Raw genomic sequence first — 5514 nt, forward strand, 5'->3', positions numbered from 1 at the left:
ATGCGGAGACGGTGCTAAGCACGTGGCCAGCCTGTTGCACAAGTCCGTTCTGGAAGCGCTCCTATTTAGCCACATCCGGAGGGGGGGGGGGCATGTCGGGTGCTCCTATTCAGTGCGTGACGCGCTGACAATGAGCCCCCCTTCCCCTCGCGTGCCCTATTGGGCCGCCCCATGAGCGCGGCGGGTCACCCCCTGTTTTTTTAATTTTGTTGGCTTTTACCTATTTTTTCTTTCTCTTTTTCCATTTTCTTCTTCAAAGTAGGACTAAAAAAGTTCCAAATTTTAAAAATATGAATTTTGAAAAATCTTCAAGAAATCAAAAAACTTCCGTGGATTAATAAAATGTTTGTGATTTTGAAAAAGATGTCCATGAATTAGAAGAAAATTTTCGTGAATTAAAAAAATGTTCATAAAAATAAGAAAAATGATCATAAATTACAAAAAGGTCATTGATTCAAAACTTATTCGCCGATTGAAAATGTTCATGCATTTCAAAAAAATGTTTGTCACGCAAAAAAATGTTCGCAGATTGAAAAATTGTTCATAGATTCAAAGAATGTTCGCCGATTCAAAAGATGTTCATCGATTCAAAAATTGTTCATCAATACAATAAATGTCCATCTATTTAAAACAGGCTCGACAATTCAAGTAAATGTTCAATGATTCAAAAAATGTTCACAGTTTCGAAACAAAAGTTTCACTGATTTTAAAAATGTTTATGATTTCATGAAAAATATCCCGGAATTCAAAGAATGTTCACGATTTCTAAAAATATTCACGATCTTGGAAAAAAGTAAAGGAAGCAAAAAAAGGAAAAGAAAAAGAAAAAAGAAACGTAGATAAAACAAAAATACAAAAAAAGAAAAAAGAAATAAAGAACCACACAATAAATACAAGGAAAAACGGTTCAGAGAAGTTTCACAACCAGTGAAAAAAAACCCAGTATGGGCCGTCCCATAGTGAGAACGTGGCGCAAGGGTGCACACGCCAAATAGGAGTTCACCTGGGGGCGTGGCTGGAAAGAAACGAACCCAGAGGCCAATCTAGCGCCGGTTCGTCCCCAGGCCACTCTTTTTCGGCGCCCTGGGGGGCCGAACGGCTGGAGATGCTCTTATGTAACCCCGAAGCGAAGAAAAACAGATGGTGGCCGCGCGTCAAGACATTGTTCTGGGCGGCCGGACAAACTCCTCAACTGCGGCCACGCGTCAAGGCACGTCCAACAGCCCCGTCATGCATTCAGTCAGGCCGGCGCCAGCGGCGGCGACGGCGATCAGTCGGTCTAGGACTTCTTCTATCACAGTGCGTGTGAGATGTATGGGTACATAAGTATTCGGAATATACACTTTGTCAAAGTGTTCTTTTAGGAGAGGCAAGGATGGTTTGAGTTTTAAATACTCGAGTTCTTTTCGGAGGGTGGTTCTATATGCCAGATTTTATCTTATTCTTTTCGAAATGGAGGCAAAAGATTTGCCTCATCGATTAATTAAGAAGAAAAGAATTGTCCAGTTAATTAAGGGAAAACTGATATATATAGACCACATGCGGACTACTCGTTAAGAAAGAAACTCCATGACACCACGATCAACCAACAAACATACATAACATGCAACAACCACAAACCTCGCAAAATGACGTCGCACGGAAACCCTCAACGAAACCACCGAACGCCACCAAATCCACAGAGGCGAATCAATCAAAGATGGATGACGAAAAGACTGAGCATCCTCCATTAAGCAGCCGCGGACGCCTTTCTAATGACGTCATTCTTCTTGCCTATACCAGATTTTATCGTGAATGTGGGTTCTTCCAGCAACGCTCGACTGCAGCATGCTTCTCTTCCTGGTTAGTGTCTTTTGTTGAGTTTGTAGATTTTGTTTATGTACATAAGCGGGTGGCAGTGTGGCACTGAATTTTCCATGTGTATGTGAGACGTGTCGAGCTTCTCAGCTTACCTTCACGTCTCCAACGGTCGCACCGGTGAGCTTAGCCACATTTGCTTTTGGTCTACGGTGATGTTCGACTTTTAGTTCTTCTCACAGCCTTCTATTTTCTTAATCTCCCTGTATGGGTTGTGTTGCTCTATCTTTTGTTATTTTTTAGGAAATGCAGTCCTACAATATGAGTTCTACTAAGCTTCCTCAGGGTACTTCCACATTTCCAGGGGCCATTTTGCTGAGCTAAGCTGCATTTGCTCTTGTTCGGTGCAGTTGGACCTTTAGTTCTTCTCAGAACCACCTATCCAGAAATAAGAGAAGGATGGATCACACAGCCTCCTCAGAGCTCAGTGACTCTGGGCCGTTGGATGCGATTTCTGGATGCGTTTTCCTCCGTTGGATCAAGATCTGGAGGAATCTGCGCCGTCGGATCGAAAAAAATCTACTGCTGGAATGAATAATAATTTCCTACAACGCCTCCCCCGCTCGTTTTTACTGCGTTTTTACTGTTCTAGGGTCGCTGGCGTGTGGGTCCGTTCGCGGGTGGGCCTCCGTGGTCAGCGACCGTGGCTTGGTTCCGGCCCGGTCACCCCGTCGCGCGTGTCGGCGGGGGAAAGATCTCGTGCCACCGCACGTAAAATCCTGCCCCGGCCGACGGTAATTTGGTCTATTCGCTGTCGGGGGCTTGCGTGTCGTGCGGCGGTTCGCCCGTGCGGCTATGGGGTGGGGGAGGGCAGCGTGCTCTCATTCGTCGCCCTTCGTATCCTTCTTCCCTAGCTAGCTCCTGCCCGCCCCTCGCGCCGCCGCCTCTTTGCCTCCTCCCCTCCCGTCTCCCACCCACCAGGCCGCGTTGGCGCTTGGGGCGCTCGCGGCCGTGCTCCCCGGCGACGACGACGCCCCCGCAGCAGACGGCGCGTTGGAGGCCGACCTCCACGCAAACCCTAGCGCAGCTCAAGGCGAAGCTCGTGGCGCCGGGGCCCGGGCGCGCGGGTGCCGCGGTGCTCGCGGAGGCGCTGCAGATCCCCGTCGACCAGACCGCTCTGGCGCTCGGGGCGCTCGCCGCCGTGCTCCTCGGCGGCGACGACGACGCCCCCGCAACGGACGGAGCTGGCATCTCCCCGCCCCCATCTACCCACTCTGTCCAGGTCTCTCTTTCTCCTATCTATCTCTATCTCCTTCGATCGCCACCGTCGCTTGCCTGCAGCTCCGTCCGCTGCCGTATCCCACCTCCCTAGGCCACCCCACCCCACCCCAACACAGCCACTTGTACACGTTGCCTGCACCCCGTGCACCCTGCTCGAGATCTGGGTAAGTCTCCCGTCAGACATCCAGCAAGCCGTCGTCACCTTATCTGACGTGATAGCAGCAGCAGCCTCCTCCTCTCCGTTTTATCCAAGCCAGCTGATCCGTTTTGCTGCGGTAACTCGCAAACATGGTCATCAGAAAAAGAAGTTGTGTAGATTCCAGATCTTGGGACATCAGGATCCTAATTTCCTTCTTTTGCTGACTTATTGTTGAAAAGATTAGCCTTATGAGTGTGAAAATAAGGGGAACCTTGCATCTGTTTTTAGTGTGTTGATTTATTCAATTTTCAATTTGCTAGAAAGAGTTCTGTTATCTTGCGTATCTCAAAATTTTAGGAACTATTGTTGGGTGTGTACAATTTATCTCACGATCGTTGATGTCATTGAAAAACAGAATGAGGTCTTGTATCATTGCTAGATATGTACTTCTAGAATACGTCCTGCATGTGAAGATGAGCTGTAGCTCTTTTCTCAGTGGTATTTATGCATGTTTGGTAATGACTTTATGAGTGAATTGTTGTACAATCTCTTTAAATTAGATTTATGTTGGATATTTATTATTTTCTCATGCTTGATTGTTGAATGTGTACTGCATGTGAAGAAGGGTTCTTGTAGCTTGAATCTGCCATATCAATGAGCCATTGTTAAATTAGTTGCATAATTGTGCCAGTCTCTTGTAGGTACTGCTTCTCATCTTGGGAAATCTTTGTGGCGGAAGGAAGGATGCAGTGAAGAAGGAAAACCCTGTCTCAGGTACCTCTCACACTTTGGCAATATACATGCTTGTCTTGATATGGTAATTATCTCACAATACTACGATGTATTGGTTTATACCTTATTATTTATTTGGCAAATTGGTTATTTATGATGAGGTAGTGTAAACTGTTTCGAAACTATCTACCAACCCATCCCCAACGCTAAGCCAGCCTGTCCTCATATGCATCAGTGCCATTAATCCAATCCTCTTTGTCTTCTCCTGAACCCATATTCGGTTTCAGGTACGTTGTTGTTCGGAACGTGTCATTCCTTGGATGCAGCAATGATCTCGGCTCCCTGTTTGCATTTGGCCTGCTGGAAGAGTGAGCCAGCGTGTTTCCATGCTCTGTTTTCTGTGTATTTGTTTTGGTTCAGGTGCAAGCCCATTGATAAATCCATGCATATCTATCTAATTTTTTGTGTTTCTTCCATTACTTCTTCCTCTAATGCGTGAGTGCCTGCTGTGGATGTTGTGTATGGCGTCACAACTTTGCTTGAATCCCTGAATGACGAGTCCAAGGACTCAAAGGAGTGTCGTGCTACTGAGCAATTTTGGGTTCCATGCTCTGCGTTGTCGCTGAGCAATGTGGATCAGCTGCGAAATGGAATGCAATCTGCAATTGAGATACAGATGGCGATACTGAGGCAGGGAAGCTCAATCATCACCAAGAGTGGATTCATCCGGAGTGCGAAGAAGTTCCGGCGGGCGAAGCTTGATTATCCAGTGGACACTGCTAAGCTATGCCACCCGTAGGCGCTTACCAAGTTCTGTTTCTTCCTGATGGATGCACTGAAGGAGAGGGGCGCAAAGATGAAGCCGCTAATCTGTGCCTGCTTAGCAAGGGAGCCTGAGAAGGTGTTGGTCATTGGTGTATCTGGCAAGCCAAGGCTCGAGGCTGTTCAGGAGAATGCGTCCGGTAACACATTTAGGTCAGCGGCACAGGAAATCGGTGCCCATTATTTCCATGACATGTTTGAGTCATCATGGATTGTTCTTGATGTTGTTGTTATTGTTGGGGAACGTAGTAATTTCAAAAAAATTCCTACATACACGCAAGATCATGGTGATGGCATAGCAACAAGAGGGGAGAGTGTTGTCCACGTACCCTCGTAGACCGTAAGCAGAAGCGTTATGACAACGCGGTTGATGTAGTCGTACCTCTTCACGATCCGACCGATCGAAGTACCGAACGTACGGCACCTCCGAGTTCAGCACACGTTCAGCTCGATGACGATCCCCAGACTCCGATCCAGCAAAGTGTCGGGGATGAGTTCCGTCAGCACGACGGCGTGGTGACAATGATGATGCTCTACCGGCGTAGGGCTTCGCCTAAACTCCACGACGATATGACCGAGGTGGAATATGGTGGAGGGGGGCACCGCACACGGCTAAGGAACGATCCGTAGATCAACTTGTGTGTCTAGGGTGCCCCCTGCCCCCGTATATAAAGGAGCAAGGGGGGGTGCGGCCGGCCCTAGGAGGAGGCGCGCCGGAGGAGTCCTACTCCCACCGGGAGTAG

The sequence above is a fragment of the Triticum dicoccoides genome, chromosome 6B (genome assembly GCF_002162155.2).
Source record: "Triticum dicoccoides isolate Atlit2015 ecotype Zavitan chromosome 6B, WEW_v2.0, whole genome shotgun sequence".
NCBI classification, from domain to species: Eukaryota; Viridiplantae; Streptophyta; class Magnoliopsida; order Poales; family Poaceae; genus Triticum; species Triticum dicoccoides.